Consider the following 18,301-nt stretch of genomic DNA (forward strand, 5'->3'; position numbering starts at 1 on the left):
GGCGGGTGGCGACTGCACAGCACCCGCCACTGCAGGAGCATCGCCGCAAGCCGCCAAGGCTGGACGGCGAGGAAGGGCAGAGGTGGGGAGCTGGTGGGATGGGGTGAGCAGGGACACCACAAAACCCAGTGAGAAAATAGGGGCCATTTATTTTTCTATAATAAAAACTGCATAAAGACACACCGGCAATCCCAAACCCTCCAAAACCCACCGGACTCACGTCGCTTTTTGGCTCCCTATGGCACACACCACCCCATTACCTGCCTTCACCCAGCTGCCTGGGCTGCCTCTTTCCAAGCCCTCCGCAGCAGACCTACTTTTTTAATTTATTTACCCCACCAAGGAGATGAGGAACTGCACAGAAGCACTTTGGGTTTATGGATTTGTGCCTGTCTCTCCACTGCTACCCTCACCAGATGAACACTGCCCAGCTGCCGGCCCAGGGATGCTTTGCGGGCAGCTCCCAGCACGCTGCCTGCACGCACCTCTCGCTCTGCCCAGGAGGGCAAGAGCTGCCCAAAACTCAGAGAACACAGTCCTGAGACAGAAAATCACCGTGTTCCACTCTCCAACATCGCCTGGCACGTGAAGCCTTGGCCAGCCACTGCAAACCCAGCGCCCCCACCCTACAGCAGCGGCATCTTCGGCATGGGGAAATTGAGGCACGCCTGGTGCGCATGGGCTCTTACACTCTTGGGAAGCTGGTGGCAACGTAACCGCAGAAGTGAGCCATCCCTGGCTGGGAAGAGGCACAGCCGTGGCCATCTCGTACACCCAAGCGAGCCTGGGTCAATAAAACAGGCCCCTGCCCACCTTGCTACCCCCCGCCCCACTGCCGGGCATTGCCCCACTCCTGCCCTGCTGCTTCCTCCCCAGCAGCTTAGGAAGGGAGTCAGGTTTGTTTTGCAACAAGCTTTGCTTTTCATTGCAATAAACGCCAGTGCATGCAACGGGCTGGCACTGGCAGGGCTCGTGTTGCCGGCAGCCTGGTGCATGCCATGGCACCACCCGCAGCGTCACTGCCAGGGCGTGTGATGCCCCCTGATCACCCCAACCCCTACCATCACCAACCTCCTCCATGCCCACGGAAGCTCAGCTCTTGGCTGCTACGTCACCTCCCATCGCTCCCTGTTTGCACAACTCCCCTCCCCGGGGATCAAGTCGGAGCGCGCCCGCCTGTGCCGACTCAGCTCCCGGTGCAGCAGGGACGCTGCGCTGGCTGGAGCAACCCCAGGCAAGCGAGGCAATGCCACCGGGTTGGGGAGCACCGGCTGGTTTACCTCTGCTTTGCAAACAAGCATGGCACAAAGGTGAGCGTGTGCCTCTCGGTGCGATGTGCCACGGCACGGGAAGGGGCAGAGCAGCCGTGGCCCCACACCAAACCTAGGGAGGAGGCTCCCTGTGTCACAGGCATTGCACAAGCCCTGAGCTCCCCAAAAGCAGCTCCTTGGAGCCTCCTCCGACCCGCTGAGCGAGCGGGAAGACTGGGCTGGGCTTGCATCCTTGCTCCTGCTGACTAATGGCGCGCCAAGCAGCGCTACGCACGCCCACAGCACCAGCAGTGCCCATCCTCATCCCAAGCACACGCATGCAGTGAGATGTGCTGAGGTGGGGCAGCACCGCTGCTCTTCAGCCCAGCAGGGATGCTCCTACCCCTTCCTATTGGATTAAAAACCCCTTTGGAAGGCGCATGGGAAAAGGGTGCTGGTTAATTAGAAGGCAGCGCACACCTTGCCCAGGTTTGCATGGTGCAGCCGGGCTGGGCAGCGCTTCCATTGGGGTTGGGCTCTGGGGTCCTGCCCTTGCTTTGGAGCAGCCCGTTACCGCGTGGCCAGGGCCGGGCGACGGTGGGAGCGCGGTGGGGAGGGGACACCAGCCCCATGCTGGGAAGAAGCTGAGGCCGGGGGTATTTTTGTCCATTGAGTCACTTCCCGCGGCTCCCAGCTGCTGCCTGCGCCGGCAAGGGGACAGGCGCTGGATGTTGGTGCGAACGGGTCTGTCCATTCATCCCAAAGTCTGGCAGGGAGCCACCTGCCTCCTTCAACCCCCCCAGCCAAGCCCCTCCCAAGGGGCAGGGGGGCCGTTCCCACCCAAGCCTGGCTCAGAAGGTCCCTGCAGATGGGGCATGTGGGGGCTGATCCAAACCAGGCAGCTCCACCAGAGGACAAAACTGCATCAGGCACCATCTCCAGCTTCCCGGTCCCACCAGGGTTATGGCTCTGGAGTAAGCCGGCTATGGGTGGTCACCACCAAACCCACCCACCTCCTTCAAGGTGAGGCTGAGGATCCCAACTATCCCCTGCAAGGGCAGGGACCACTACAGACTGGCAACAGGGAGTCACAGCGGACTCCAAAAGCACTTCAGCTTCAGCATCGCCACTCAAAAAGGTACCGTTCTCACCAGGACACTTAATGGCAATTGGTGGTGCATTAAATGCAGCTTGACCATATAGATGTGGATGTATATACTACCCTGAAGGCACAGGCACCTGCGGTGACTGCTGACTAATGCAAGCGTGGTGAGAAGTACCTCTGCAGAAAGCCAGCAATGCGTTTCCATACCTTTGGACAGGAGCTGGTCCTTGCAGAGTCCATCTGACCCGAAGAACAGTGCTGTCCACAAAAACCACCCACCCACTGACTGGAACAGAGGAACAGACCCTCTACAAAGTCTCTTGCAGCAAAATGCTGCCTGCTTCCAGGAAAACTTGCCAAAACATTTCCACTGCACCGTGGAAACCCCCTTCTCCATCCTCACGTCTCGCAAAAAGAAAGAAACCCCCCCCCCAAAAACCAAATTAAGGAGACATTTCGAAACAGAGCTGATTTCTTTTTCCCCCCCGGTTTTCCTTTCAAGGAAAAACTTTTCTCAGAAATGACACGTTTTTGTCAAACACTTCACTTGTGACAAATTGGCACTGTCAACGAGAAGTGCGCGCGGCTGGGAGCTTCGCGGCGCTTTGGGAAGCCTCCGTCTGCTTTTAGCGAGTTCAAAAACCGACAGAGGCGAGGCTGCAAAACGTAACGTGTGAGGCAGAGGATTAATTAACGTAGATCTGGCTCCAAAACCAGAGGAGGTAAGAGTAATTTTCATTCAGAAACTTGGCATCTCCTCCTCCTCCAGCGCTGCCGGAGTACTTTAAGCTCCTGAAAATCGCACATGCATTGCCCAGAGTTTTTGCCGTGATTAATTAAAGCCTCAATGGAGAGAAAAATCCACAGGGATTTAACAAATTTTTTTATGTCCCTACCCAGTGACGTACACAGTGACTTTCTCCTCCTTTCGAATAGCACTGCAAAAGCTGTTTGCAACGTAAAGAGGCAAAAAAGCAACGAGTAGAGGGCAAACACCATCATGCCGGTTCCTGTGCTCCCAGCTGCAAGCTCGTTTGGTACAGTTGCCGGAGTTATTTCTATTGTGTTTGTTATTTTATTAGAAGAATTATGGTTATCACCACAGACATTGTATGCCTAACAACTTCTGGGCTCCTTACAATATTTTCATTCAAATGCTAAAAAGGCTGTAATGAGACTAAGATAATGGCCTGCAAAAAGAATAAGATATGGATCAGAATTGGGGGAATTTGGTTTAAAAAAAAAAAACAACAAACAAAAAAGGAGAAGGAAAACAAACAAAAATTACCCATCCCAATTAGCATTCGAAGACAGTAAAGGGGGGGGGGGGGAAATAGGTATACTGGGGAGGGTTGTTTCAGCTGGTACCTAAACCCCAGCGCAACCTGCCCTGCTGCATCTCGGGTGATGAGCAGCTCTGCCTTGGAGAGCGGCTGGCAGGGGAGGGAAGCCCCCAGCCCCTGAGCCCCCACTGCTGAGCACCGAGCCCCTGCTGCCGAGCGCCTCGCCAGCTGGGACCCACACCCCTGGGGGGCCAGGTGCCCACCAGTGCCGTGCCCTTGGCAGGCAGCCTGCTGCTCGCTGCCTGCATCCAGCAGCGATGCCGCCGCCTTCCCACCCTCCCGGCTTCGTCAGCGCTAACGAGCGTGCGGGGAGGCGAGGGACACCCGCAGCCGTGGAGGGGACAGGGCATGGGTGGCTACCCGGCGTGGGCATCGACCAGCGAAATGTGGGCTCCCCGACAGCGCTGAACCCCACCAGAATCAATATTGTCCTTTTTAAAACAACGCTGGGGGGAAACGCCGATCTGATATAGATTCAGTGTTGAGTTTTACATTATTCATTGAACCTCGTTCTATGTCATGCTGCAGCGAATATATTACCATATATGATGACAAAGAAATTACAAAACTCCTGCAAATACACGATAAAGCAGCAGCCTGGGCTGCTACGGCAGCCTGCTCAATCGCCCATCTCTCATTAGCAACATGTAATTAAGTCGCTATACATAGGGGTTGTGCCTGTGCCGCCAGCCACTTTATGGTGAAAGAGGAGAATAATGAATCAAAACAGTAATAAACCAAACAGCAACAAAACCCAGCGCTGCGTGGCAGGTCTCAGACTTCGGGAAATGTTCCCTTGTCGAGGTTTGCGATGCCACGTCCCACCCGCCGCACAGCCAGCCACGTCACTGCAGGGCCACCGTGGGCCACCACGTCCCCAGAGCCACCCAGCTCAGCCCAGCTACACAGGGACCGCGGGGGCACTGCCAGGGAATGGGCTGCACGCAGAGAAATAACAGGGAAAAAAAAGAAGCCTACCAGGAAAAGTTAATAATTTATCTGTACATAAAAACGCGCCCCCATTTCTAAAGCTCACTTTGCATCCTCAACGACATGCACGAGTTCGCTGGGGCTGGAGGGAGCAGCTCAGTGCCAAATCCGGACACTATCTGTGCTAACCAGATGTTAGTGCCTTTATTATTTTATTATTTTTACTTTTTGAAGCTGCCCTTCAGCTTCCAGAGTTTCAAATAAGCAATTCCAGTGATCCCTCTTCATTAACCACTCCAGCAAGATATAAATGTGTATTAGGGAATTCAGTGCAGAAAACATCTTTTCATGACACCTGCTGCCCACACAACCTGCTGCATTTATCAAAACGAGCAGAGCTTACCCAGACTCCGTTTCTTTATGGTCCAAACCTGCTGCTCACCGGGCATGAGGCTGGGTTTGCACAGAGGGGGGATGGGCTGGGACCCCCCCCCCCCTCACATCCCCTCCAGCAGCCCCACATGGTAAGAACATGGCACCCACCGACAGTCCCGGGGCCAGGCATGGTGTCATGCCACAGGCTTGGGACTGAACCGTGAAAGGGTTTGGGTGGGAAGGGACCGCACAGAGCACCCAGCTGCAGCCCCTGCCGTGGGCAGGGACCCCTCCCCCCAGCCCCGGCTGCTCCCAGCCCCGTCCAGCCTGGCCTTGGGCACTGCCAGGGCTGGGGCACCCACAGCTGCTCTGGGCAGCCTGTGCCGGCGCCTCGCCGCCCTCACCGGGAGCAGTTTCTTCCCGAGATCCAACCTCAGTCTCCCCTCTTTCAGCTTAAAGCCGTTCCGGCCTTGCCCTGTCACCACGTGCCCTCGTGGTCCCCAGTATGAGAAGGACACGGAGCTGCTGGAGCGGGGCCAGGGGCGGCCACACAGTGACCGGGGGCTGGAGCCCCCCTGCTGCGGAGCCAGGCTGAGGGGGCTGGGGCTGCTCAGCCTGGGGGAGAGACGCGCCGGGGGGACCTTGGGGCACCTCCCGGTACCTCCTTATGCTGGGGACCCCCAAGCTGGAGGCGGCGCTGCAGGGGGGTCTCAGCAGAGCGGGGCAGAGCCCCCTCCCTTGCTGGCTGGCGGTGCAGCCCCCGGCAGGGCTGGCTTGCGATGCACCGACAGAGCTGGCAACGTGCTGCACGTTGGCACCTTCCTTCCAACTCGCAAAGCGGGCACAGCGCACAGCCCACCGAGCCGTGCCCAGCCTCCCGGCCGCTGTTCAACCGGGGCCACGGAAAGCAACAGGGCTTGCTCGTCTGCATAGGCTCCAAACGACGCTCCAAGCACTATTTTTGGTTGCTTGCAGGAATTGCAAGGGGGGAAAAAAAAAAAAAAAGTGAATAAAGCCTGGCTGAAAATCGCTCAGCTTTGCAATGCAGGTTAGGAAAGCCGGGGAGAGCTGCACGGATCAATGACCCCATGCGCCCGGACGCATCCCCCTCCCCTCCCATCTGCTGCATGTATCAACAGAATATTTATAAATCAATTGAAAGCAATTAATCAGCTAGAGGAAGATAAGGGATAATGAAGAAAAGAGATTAGCTGGCGAGGCACAAACAGAGCTCCTCCGGGGAGGAAATGCTGTGGTTGGAAGCCTCCTCTGCAAAGCCTATTAGCTCCACTTAAAAAAGAAATTTAAAAGAGGCAACCTGAATAATTAAAAGGAAGAGTTAATGGTTCATGCTAACAGCTTCTAAAAACCTGCGGCAGCCGTGTTTATTAACAGACATGGCCCACCGACAAAGGGACCTGCAGGAAAGCCACCGCCTCACGCGATGCTTGGCCGGGCAGGGATGCTCGGCTGGGGAGGGACCCCTGGCCGGGCAGGGACCCCCGCAGCCACCCAGCATGCTGGAGCCGCGGCCGGAGCCAGGGAGGCTCACGTGGGTGCTGGGAGGTGCATGGAGCCACCCTGTTGGGTTCATTGAAGTGACCCACCCCTTCTAAAAAGTTAAAAATAAGAACGGAGAAACAACTCCAGGACTGGAGGGGAAGCCTCCAGGGACATAAGCCCTAATATTTCCCAGCCGATGCATCCCACAGCAGCATCCCATCGCCAGCCTGCTCCTCGTCAGCACAGCCAGTACTAAATATACCGTTGTTTTGGTCGCCAACTGAAAAGTTAACCTCGGGTCTGAGCAGCCAACAATTACATTTTCTCTGTGTTTTCCTACAGATTTTTCCACCCTAATCCATCCACACCAAACCCTGGGGAGGGAAGCCTCAGGACAAGACCAGCAGCAGCTGCCTTGGCCGTACTGCTGCCATTAGTTACATATTTCACACCCACAGAAGATGCCAACACCAGAGCTGGGCTTCATCCAGTCTGCAGGACCAGCATCACCATGACAGTGCTACCAAGAACCGGGTGATTTTTTGCTAAAATTACACACCTGTGCTGCTCCGAGGGGGGTTACAAGCTGCTGTTCCGATTTTGAGGAGCATCCAAAAATGCTACATCCACCCGTTGTAACTGGCATCCTACAGGAACACTCCTCAGGGTGCCTACGAGAAGCTTTCCCAAATCCATGACTTAAAAATCCCTGTGCCACTGCCTCGGGGGCTGCAGGATCCCACCTGAGAGCTGAAATCTGGGTGGGCATCTTAAGAAGAAAGAGCTCAGGAAGAGCTGCCACCAGTTCAGGGGACCAAACGCAGCATTTCAGTTCAATATTTGCCTTTTTCAGGTTAACGCTCCACAAAACTGCCAGGTCAGGGCTGGAGCCCACGTGCGTTCTGCGGAGGGGATGGAGAGCACACGTCTCCCTGCCTCACTCGCCAACTTGCAAGGCAGCAATTTAACCTTCAAGGAAGAGCTTAAATTCATTTAGTAACAGCCCTTATCTACAGGCTGGGGGCAGAATAATTCTACCGAGAACAATATATAATAGATAAAAATAACTGCACTGCAGCAAAGGGATGGATAGCACGGTGCAGGGCAGCGCCGAGCGGCTCCCTCCCACCAAACCAGCCCAGTTTAACGGCAAGTCACCAGTCCACAGCAGGAAAACTGTCCTCGTCCTGATATGTAAGGGCTAATGAAGAATTAACAGGCTAGTGCAAGCTAAGCTCATGTAAGTGGGATGCTCCCCAGCAGCCCAGCACCATAAGTGACTCAGAGCCGTTTCCAAATACTTTTTTTCCTCTCCTTTTTAAAATATTTTAATAAAAAATATATATATTTAATAATTTTTTAAAATTAAAAAACCAACCCCAACCTGAAGGTCTTTCCAACTGTCTAAGCAGTGAAGGACACACATTTTATTTAAGCACCACTTAGCAAACTTCCAAACTACGTTTATTAAAGCTTCCTTCACAGCAAAGTTTGTCTTTTCCCCGTCAGGAAGCATCAGAGAAAAAATAAAAAAAAGTATCAAACACCTGAAGGTGTTCAACCCTTTTTTCCCCCCAAACTTTACCACCAGCTAAGTATCACAGCACACCTAACTGCAATGAAACAAATATACCCCTGCCCCATAAAAAACCCAAACTGACCCCAAATCGGTACCGGCAGGCTGGAAATGGGGAGGCAAATGCCAACCGCCACCAAAAACCTGCTTTTTTCTGAAATACCTGCAGCACTGTCCGACAGCAGCATTGCGATGGGTGGTGTGACGCTACGCATCTATTTTATATGCACAAAGACAGAAAAAGCCACTGAAAGCTTGGAGGCCTGCACTTGGTGCCTGCCCGGAATTAAAGAATGCACAAGGTTGCAAAGTTAATAAAAGTGACAGCCTTTTATTAATCTTAGCTCGTGCTGCAGTGCTCGGAGCCGGCAGGCAGCCGCGCTCACAAAGTTATCAGTGCGTCGCACCAGGCAAACCTAGGGCTAGGAAAAATCAAATCAAAATCTTTAAAAAAAAAAAAAATTAAAAAAAAAAAAAGAAGAAAAACCCAAAAGGGAGCATCAGAAGCCACAGAAGATACATGCCAAAGCCAATAGGAAAAGCCCAGGCTCCAGCAGCATCAGGCTGAGGACATGGGGGATGGAGTCCGGAGCTGGATCCCCATGGAATGAGCTGTGTCGGTGCCCCTGAGACAGGGGCTGCAGTCCGGAGCTGGATCCCCATGGAATGAGCTGTGTCGGTGCCCCTGAGCACTCTTGCTGGGGTGGAAAACTGCATCCCGGTGAAGGCAGGCGCGCGAGGAAGCACAGCCACCCAGCCAAGCAGAGGGGAAAAAAACTCGTAGTTTTTGTTTCCAAACAGATGAAGCAAATTAGGGACACTTTCTGGAGGAAGCCATGCTCTGGGAAGTTTTACCTGGGACACGCTGAAAGCCCAGGGAGGCTGAGCACTGCAATTCCTCTGGCAGCAAAGCTCCAGGCGAGCACGGAGCAGCCGAGGACATCAAGCTCCGAGCACATACGGCATTTACACCTGCTCCTGGCAGACCCGCTGCACCGTGGTGGGAAAAAGGCTGCTGAAGCATGGCTTTGAGTTTTTAAATTGCATTAAATGCCTTTTTCAAAGCTCCCTGGGAGGCACCCAGCGCTGTGGTAAGGTTACAGGGTGGACGTGCAAAACCCGGGATGCCCCATCTGTTTTAACAGCCCTGCTGCCCTTGCACAGGACGGCGGCCAGGGGATGGTGACACTGCCACGGGGAGGGACCCCGGCACGAGGTGACAGCCTTGGTATTCCCAGCATCAGCAGTGGGGCACAGCAAACGCCAGGGAAGAGTGAGGGGCAGCGGGAAAGAGGGGGGGGAACAGGACTTTGTGCAGTGAGTAAAAGGAAAAGAGGGCAGAGAGTCTGGAGCAGCAACAGGAGTGGCCAGTTTTCACTACTTCATCACAAGTCTCACGGTGATTACTGGGCTCAGTTGCTTCTTTGCTTCCCCCCCCCCCCTCCCAAACATCAGGTTTTTAACTCAGACTCATGAAAATCTTGGCTTTCAGCTCATAAATACACGTTCCTGACCCTCCCTGCATTTCCCCCACCGCGTACGGCGCAGGTGGCAAAGCCAACAGAAGGAACCCTTCCCCCCCCGGAACTCCTCATAATCTGGACCACGACTTTCCAACAGCCAGAGGATGAAAACCATAATAAATGACCCTAGGAGACAGGTACCCAAGAAGCAATCATATTAACTCCAAACTAAATGCGATCAAGAACAGTAATTCCGGCATGGCTTTTCAATGCCTTACTTGAGCAGCACAAAAAGGATTTTGTTTCCTGCTATTCATTCGTATAAAGGCTTCGGTGCCGTGCACCTTTCCTACAGTGCCCTCACAGGACCTCTCCCGAGCCGTGCCCGGCACTGGGCACTGCCCCAGGAAAAATATTGTTGTACTGAAAATATTGCTGAACCGTACAGGCCAGTAATAACAAAACCACAACCAAAGCGACTTGGGGATTCGGAGAAGGGGGGGGGGGGGGGGGGGGAGGGGAAAAGCCACAAGCAAACACAATGTATCTAACCTGGCGCAAGCAACAGCGCATGGGAAAAGGATGCTCAGCTCCGGGTGCAGCGGGTACCGGGGGTGGGCACGAAATAAGGGGCACTGCAGGGAGAGCCAGGCTGCGGGCAGCGACAGGTACCAGGGTCCGCAGCGACCTGGCACAACAACAACACCAGCGAGCCAGGATTCAGCCCGGTCAGACCCATGGGTGAGGTCACTGTGCCCCAGCCACCCAGCACGGTAAATACGACTTTCTGTGGATGACTCGGAGCCTGGAGCAGTCCCCGGGGGTCAGGGGCATGCTCGCCCCTGGGAAAACTGGAAAAATTAAAGAAATAACTGGTCATTCACACCCCGGACATCCCCCACCCCCCCCACACAACGCGCAGAGCACACCCAGGAGATTTCAAAGACTCAGAATTGTTCAAAAATACTTTTTCCCCTAGCGAGGCAGTGAGGTTTTTAATATTTCAGCTGGTTTGTGCCTTATGTGCACTGGGAGAGGATGCTGGCCAATTCCCCTCTCCCAGGGGCTGTGGGCGAGACCAGAAGGTGGGGGGAAAAAAAGTCTTCAAGAATGAGGCTGGGTGAAAGGGTCTCCATCTGACAGCTTAATATTGCTAAATATAAGAGTCTCAGGCAATGCTTCAAATACCCAATTAAGAGGCATTAGAAGAGGTACTGTGGAGCACAGCCCCAGCCTTCGCCAAGTTCAGCTGCGGATGGAACTGCTCTTTTCATCAATCCCCCCCCAGCGACACTGCAGAAATGATTTTTTTTTTTTTTTTAAAAAGCCCTTTATTTTTTTTGAGCAAGATTCACCCTCGCACCACAGTCCCCGCAGGATTACAAATATTTGATGCAATCTGAAAGAAAACAAAACCGTCCCAAAATGACAACTGAGAGGGAAACAATCTGGGAAGTTTTAACCTTCAAAATCTGTCTCTTAATTCTGGTTGCAGTTTCTGCAGGCGAGGGAGGAGAACAACGCAGCCCAAGTGGTGTCTGTGTTACAAAGGCAACTTCAGATGGGCTTGTAGAAGAACGTGACCGTGCCGTAGTTAATGCTATTAATGTTCAAAGTGCAAAGACAACTGATAATCCCCGCCGGTTCCTGGGACAAGGATCAAACTGTGCAACACGCGGCCATGTGGTGCTGTTCTCCATCTCCTTTTATCGGGGATGTGAACGGTCAGCGAGGAAACCTAAACCCCTCCATCACCAGCCTCATTCAGCAGCTCCACAAGCAAAAGGGAAACTGTTGGCAAACTCTGCACTGAGCTTCCAAAGTTAAAAAGCAGCTTTGGGAACAAAATCATCCCCTAGGCTGCCGGAGCAAAGCACGGAGCGGGCTCGCCCCAGGGGCTGGGGCACAGTGATGCAGATGAAGAGCCCCAGAGAGCATCCGCAGCAGGTCCCACAGCCTAGAAAGGCTCTGGAAACCGCATCCTGCGGCACTGCCCCAGGAGCAAATGCTTCTGGCACCTCGAGTCCCAAAGGCACCCACCGTCCTGCACCCCTACGTCAGCCTGCACATGTGCAGGAGCCGCCGATGGACCATTTAAGAGGAAACAACCCCAAATACAGTCCCTGGTATTTATACACACACAGTATGATTATTATTATTTTTTTTTAAACACGTGAGCCAGAGATTTTACTCTGTTATTCAGCCACTTGCAAAATCCTCCTGAAAGGCTGCTGGGGGTTACGCAGGGATTATATTGTTTAGTGAGCCCGTTATAATCCCCCTGATAAGACGGGTGATCTGCACAGAGAGGCATTGGCTCGACGCTATTTGCAAATAAAAATTAAAACCGAGATAGCGGCAGGTTTGCTCAACCTTATCTCCAAAGCGTGGCAGAGATGCTATTCGATCCAGCTCCGGCTGGGGAAGGAAAGCAGGGCTCCAGGGAAGTTCAGCGAGGGCAGCTTTTCCCTGGTGCAGGCAGCCCTAAGCGCTGCAGAGAAAAACCAGAGAAAAAACCAGCAACCCAGCAGGATCGGCACACCGGGAGCTCTGGGAACAGACACCTGGAAACTGGGTGTCCTGTGACGGTGGTTTCTTACATGGGGAAAAGCACTGATAAGCCATACCAGCCAACCAGCAAAGTTAAAAAGTCTTAAATCCCCTTCCCCACTGGAAACCCCTGAGCCGCTGGCCGGAGAGCAGCCCACTGGCACCTCCCTAGCGCGGGGGCTGCGATCCCAGGGAGGGCTGGAAACACAGGCTGCCCCCCCCCCCCCCCCCCCCCGGAGAACCCTTGGAGTTCAGCTTTACGGCATCACAAGGAGCATCTCCGGAGATAACGAGTCCACAAGCAGCTCTCCTCCGCCTTCCCAGCTATAAATAGGGTAGGGCTGAATGTTATCTGCGATGCTCAGCGCAGTTATTTCAGTTACGTCGCCCCTGGGAATTGCAACCACGACTGTTCTGCTGCTGCAAAATGATCCGCAAATTGATGAAAGATTTTGAATTTTAATTTTGATACTTCTTTCTTTTTAGATCTAGGCTCCAGCTACCTGGAGCAATTTGTTTCCTTAAGCCTGGCTGCGAAAGGGCCAGCACCACACAAAGTGCTCCAGCTCTGAAAGAGACGAAGCCAGGCTGCAGGAGCGCGGGGTTTGTCCCAAAGCCAGCTTTTCCCTGGAAATTGCATCTCTTTGGGAGTGGGTTCCTTTCCGCTCTCCTTAGGGACTGGTGTTACTTGAGGTCAACTGACACCCTCAGCTCCCAGCTATAGCTTCAAGGGCATCTGTAAGCCTTCAATACCCCGTAAGAGTAGCACAGGTGGATTTACATGCAGGAGTCTCTCCCCAGACTGTGTTTCGGGGAGGAAAAGGGGAGCCCTTGGGGGGGATTATCCATATTTTAAGGGCTGCCACGACCCGAGAACCAGACAACCAGCATCTACTCCAGCCACTTCTCATGGTCTCTGCTCTGCCATCACAGCAGAGGAAGGGAGGAAAAACAGATCAAAAGAGCCATGTGGGGAAAATAATGAGTTTTGATTGTGCCGGCGGCACCAGGTACAAACACAGAGGGAAGGAGGGCCAGAGAAATCCATAGGCAATACGGCGGGACATAACACACTCTGTACAACAAATGCACGGTCAGCAGCAGCCAGCCCTGATTCAGCCCCAGCCCTGCAAAACCATGAAACCAGCTTAAGAAACCCCACAGGAGTCCAAATATAGGAGATATTATATATAAATATAGAGAAACATAAGGAGTTTCTTTCACCTGCTACCGGGATTTTGGGGAGAGGTACAGGTCGGACACAGAGGCGCTGCAAAGCTGTGGCAGGCAGCAAAGCACCACGCTCCCAGGGACTCATTGGCACCAACACAAGACACATCTTCAGAGAGAAAAGAGCCTTGCAGCAGGGCCTGCAACTGCCTTTTTCAAGAATATCATCCTAACATAAATACAATCCTGTTTTTTTGGTCAAAAAGGTAAGTATGTAATGATGCCACGGCTCTGAACATTCCCAACAGCCTCAGGGTATATTGGCACACAAATATGAATTAAAAGCCCAATTTTTCCAATATCCAAGTTTATTTTGGGAAACAAACAACAGGAAGATAAAGCAGATGCTGAGCCCTCCGCGCCGACAGCATCCCTGTCAGCGCAGGTATCGCTCCCAGCGAGCACACAGGCAGCACTGGAAGGCAGTGGCAGAGTGGCTGAGATGGACAGCTCTGCACTGCCTGCCAAAATATCTCACCGAGCAGCTGCACATTAACAAAAACCCAGGGAATCACGCTGCTTCCAGCCCGAATCCCACCCGTTACCATGCAGCACTGCCCTGCCTGTGTAGTTGCCACAAAGCCCGTTAACTTCCATACCCATCGCTGAAGTGTCGTTAGGACAACTGGCACGAGAGGCTAAATTCTCCTCGGCACACCATTTTAATAACGTCAGCCCTTCTGAACTCAGCAATTCACAGCAAGGGAGGGACAAAGGAGGCTGCCACGACGACCAAGGGGATGCTCAGGCCCCCCAGGGACTGCAAATTCCTTGTGTCCCCCAACTTCTGGAAGAAAATCACTTCTCGCTCCCTTAACAGCAGCTTCAACAAAGCTTTTTAATCCATTCAGGGAGAAACACAGGCCACCGGTGTGATGGAAATGTGCCCCTCCACCGTGGAGATGTGGAGATGTGCCCCTCCACCGTGGGGATGCGGAGATGTGCCCCTCCACCGTGCCGTGGGGGATTCCATACGAGGGCATACACCCCGTGTAACACTGACTCAGTCACGTGGGATTTCACCACCTGCTTCAGGACGCACATCAGTACCCCCAGCTCACACGTTTCCACTAGCCCCCATGGATCCTGTGATGCGAGCACTGCCCCACGGAGCCTGTGCTTCCCAGACCCTCTCCATCTTCTGCAGCAGCTCCTAAGAATAATTTAATGCAGTCTAATGTACTCTTAAACACAAAGTCCTCTCTATTTTAAATTGTTTCATTCCAAAGCAAAAGCATGTTTTAAATTAACACCCAAAATGGGGGGGGGGAAGCCAGCACACTCCAAAAATTTCATGTTTGCAAGAGGTAATTCCACACGTGAATATTCTCAATCATCTCCCTGTCCCCCCATTCTCCTCTTAACTATCCCCAAAGCTGCAAACGGGGACTTCAAAGCCAAACCCCGTTTCCAACTGGAAACCTGCAGACTGGTCCCCAGCGGGTTCAGGGAGCTGCAGGGCAGCGGGGATGCTCAGCGCCAGGCGATGTGTTGCCGGGGCTGGACCACTGACCCCAGAACGACCACTACACCTTATGGCATATAGAAACACATACATTGCCCCGACTGCCCCTCCCCCAGACAGTGCCTGGGGCCAAACCCACCCTCGGCCAGGCGGCACCGGCACCGCTCCGCAGGGGCAGGGGCAGGACTCCTGTGATGCTCAAGGCATCACTCAACACCCCAGGAATAACAAGCCCCGGGAGGACGCAGGAGCGGGGGAATGTGCCGTTCAACTGGATTCGGCTCCAGAAACCATCCTCCCAGGTGCAGCCCAGCAGTTCCCCCCAGAGCAGCCAGACCACTTGCAGACACAAGCACAGACCTGATCTCTGTCCACACAGCAGACCCCCGGCATGCCCCACGACCTGCCAAATTCCCGAGGGTCTCACCATGGGGCAGCACCAGCAAGGGCTTGGCTGACACGGGCTGTCCTTCAGCACAGCAGCGTTGACCCCCCAGCCCCAAAAAACTGCACCAAAATGCTGACCAAGAAGCGGTGCCTCAGAACAGCTGCGATCCCGGCCTTTTCAGCGCAAACATCTCACATGAAAGCAGAATTTCCCTCCCAGTGAACAGTGGTTTATACATTCTTTGGCAACTGCATTACCATTAGCAAACACAATCTGTATTTCTGCCTCGCTCATTTGTTTGCCAAACGTGTTTGAACTGAGTATTTCATCTGCCGCGAGATAAAGCGACTGTGCCCGAAGTTTTGCAGCAGGTAAGGAGCCACCTTGATCAGCCCCACCGGCATAAATCCTACCCACAAAGGGCATCCCACCAGCTTCGCACCAGGACAGGGGTTTCGCCCCAGCCACCACTGCCGACAGTATCCCGGCCCCTCTTCTGACCTAGAATAACACATGGTAGGAGTAAGGGGGGAACTGAGCTGCACCAGGGCACGGTTGAAAAGCACTGTTGGATCACGGACAGAGACCAGAACAAGCCCCCCTGCCCCAAACCCCAGCCCCAACCCGCGTGCCCCTAGCTCAGCCCGGCTGCAGCACCAGCACTGGGTACAACGGGGGGTTCTCAGCTCACGGCCAGTTCATTAGCCCAGGACACATTTCAACAAAACTCCCTTAAAACTCCCCAAACACGTGTCTGTGGTTCCATAGGATTAATTTTTTTTTTTCTTCTTTTTTCTCCCCTTGGCGATCGGCATATCAAATGCGCTTCCTTTATGAAAAAAGAGAGAGGAAAGGGCTTGTTTGACTTATTTTCTTTTTCCTTTGACCCAGCAAGCTCCTGCAGGCCAGCCAAGCCTTGCCAGCACAGCGATGCTCCCAGCCCTCGGGCAGAGCGGCTCCCCGCTGCAATCCGCCTGGGAATCGCTGAAGGATCGCAGCTCCTGCGTCAGAACCCACTGCTGCTCCCCTCGAGATGAGTCTACAGGAGCCAAGTAAACTGAGATGCATCCCCAACCTGAAAGCAGAGGCTGCTCTGGATACACACAGGAAGAAACCAGCTAGGAACGGAGCAGCCAGGTTGCAAAGCACCATCACTCAGCCCCAGCACACTCAAAGGGCATCTGTTTTGTTTTTTTCTCTCTCTCCCCCCACAATGTTTAATTTGATTTTTTTCTGCTGCTTCCTGGCTGCATTCTGGGACACACACCCACCCCCCCCCCCCCCATGTGAAACTCCTCCAAACCCGCACGAGGAACTATCTGCTGCTGTGAGAAAGAGCCGCTCCAGTGCCTGCCCGGAGTCCTGGCAAGGAAAAAGCCACCCCCGAGGTGCCACAGGCACCCAGCATGGGCTACCCGCCCCCCCCCCCAAAGTGGGAGAGCCCCCAGCAGCCCCATACCCAGGCTGGGGGGTCAGGCAGAACCACCGACCCACAGCTGGGAAGCTCCCAAATCCCACCAGCAATTCCCACAGCCATCCGGTCCCAGCTCAACCTTTCCCCTCTTTACTCCGCTTCCAAGTTCAGTTGAAGACATTACCCTAATTACAATTATCTCTGGCACCATTCCGCTGACCCGGAGCGCTTCGCTCCCATCTCCCTCTCCCTACAGTCGGGCGATGATCCTGGTTTTGTAACTTGTCCCAAGAATTCCTTGTTTTGAGCTTTTTTTGCAACCGCCCCGCTTCAGCCAAAAGGCAGGAGAAACAGGGATGCTGCAGGGGGCTGCGAAGAGATGGGAACGTCTGTGCCAAGGGTGGTACGAGGGGAAAAAGCCTCCATCGTTTTAAATCGGGAATACAGCCACTCCCCTAGGTGCTGCTCAAGCTAAGGACGGGGCGATGCAGGGACAGGCTCGCAGGCGTGGAGCAAGCGGCTCGGTTTTATTCCTTACCAGCACCACAGGGCTCATTTTGGGGAGCCAGGAGAATCCCCCCCGTTCGCACTCCCGCAAGCCATGCATCGGGCACGAGGGCACACACTGATCCCGCGCTTCAGGGTACGTTTTCAGCAGTTCTTTAAGGGCTTAGCGGGATTTTCAGAAGCACCTAAGCCAGTTAGGTGCCTAAATCCCACAGAAAGTCCCTTTGAACACTGCTACCTTCCTAAATCCCAGCCGGTGTTTATTAGTGTCATTAGACACTTAAATACCTCCAGCCACATGCCCTAATCCCAGGGCTGGGAAGCTGCTGACCACCACGAGCCGCAGCTGCTGGCTCACCAGCTCCACAATACAGGGACCAGGGACCCCCATTTTGGGGCAGCCCAGGCAGGCACCCCCTTGTGCCACCCCCCAGCCCTCCCCCGCCATCCTGGGAACGCAGCACAGCAAAGTTTACTTGCCTCCCCCCCCCCCCCCTTCTATCTCTGCGAGCATCACGATGAAGGGAAGATCACTATCTACAAAGTCTCTTTGAAACAGGCGCCCAACAAAAAACTGGATTTCCTCCTGCTTCGCACGGGCCCCCACCCTGGTCCCAGTGTGGGATAAACCTTTAAAGCGAGGGGCAAGGCAAGGGAGATGCGCTAGAGCCAGCACTCCGCGGGCAGCTCTGGTTTTTGGGGGTGCCCAGTGCTCCAGACCCCGGGGTGCTGCACGTCCCCCCGGCAAACACCCCAGCGCTCCAGATCTGGGTGATTTTAACCTTTCTTCCGAGGTTGCAATGCGTGCAGACCCTCCCTGCAATCATTCTCCCACCCCTCAAGCCAATTTAAATTCTCCTACAAACCTCTCCGATAACAAGGAAGAACATGCCTGAGCGGGTTTGGTGCGAACCATGTCAAATACGCTTTAATTGGTGATAATTTCTGCTGTACCCAAGTGAAAAAGAAATGTATGCGCTCCTCTGCTCTGCAGCTCGATGTTAAAAACAAAGGGCAAAAAGACCAACTTGTGAAGGGCAGCTCTTCCAAAAGCACCCCGAGAGGCTTAAAGTTTGCTCCAACCTAGGAACGGCCAGCAAACACCCGTTTTAATAACCATAAGGGATTTGGAGAGATTCTGCCCTTCCTCTGCGGAGCGGAGGGACCCGTGGCACTAAGGCAGCCCCCGGGGGGGGCACGTT

At 53.9% G+C, this 18,301-nt stretch overlaps 1 protein-coding gene and 2 long non-coding RNA genes across 4 annotated transcripts in view; 1 reads left to right on the forward strand and 2 right to left on the reverse strand.

Moving 5' to 3' along the window:
* KAZN (kazrin, periplakin interacting protein) overlaps window positions 1-18,301 on the reverse strand; it is a 225,809-nt gene that overhangs the window by 19,786 nt on the left and 187,722 nt on the right. The window lies entirely within an intron of this gene.
* Window positions 1,203-11,378, forward strand: LOC308061231. Its single transcript, XR_013927126.1, has 2 exons — window positions 1,203-1,310; window positions 2,573-11,378. It is a non-coding gene; the product is annotated as an uncharacterized lncRNA (long non-coding RNA).
* The window catches only part of LOC308061229, a 28,565-nt gene continuing 28,399 nt past the window's right edge, over window positions 18,136-18,301 (reverse strand). Inside the window, exon 3 of the long non-coding RNA XR_013927124.1 lies at window positions 18,136-18,237. This is a non-coding gene — a long non-coding RNA (uncharacterized lncRNA). The remainder of the gene's footprint in view (window positions 18,238-18,301) is intronic.

Source organism: Falco punctatus (assembly GCF_963210335.1).
Source record: "Falco punctatus genome assembly, chromosome: 3".
Classification (NCBI taxonomy): Eukaryota; Metazoa; Chordata; class Aves; order Falconiformes; family Falconidae; genus Falco; species Falco punctatus.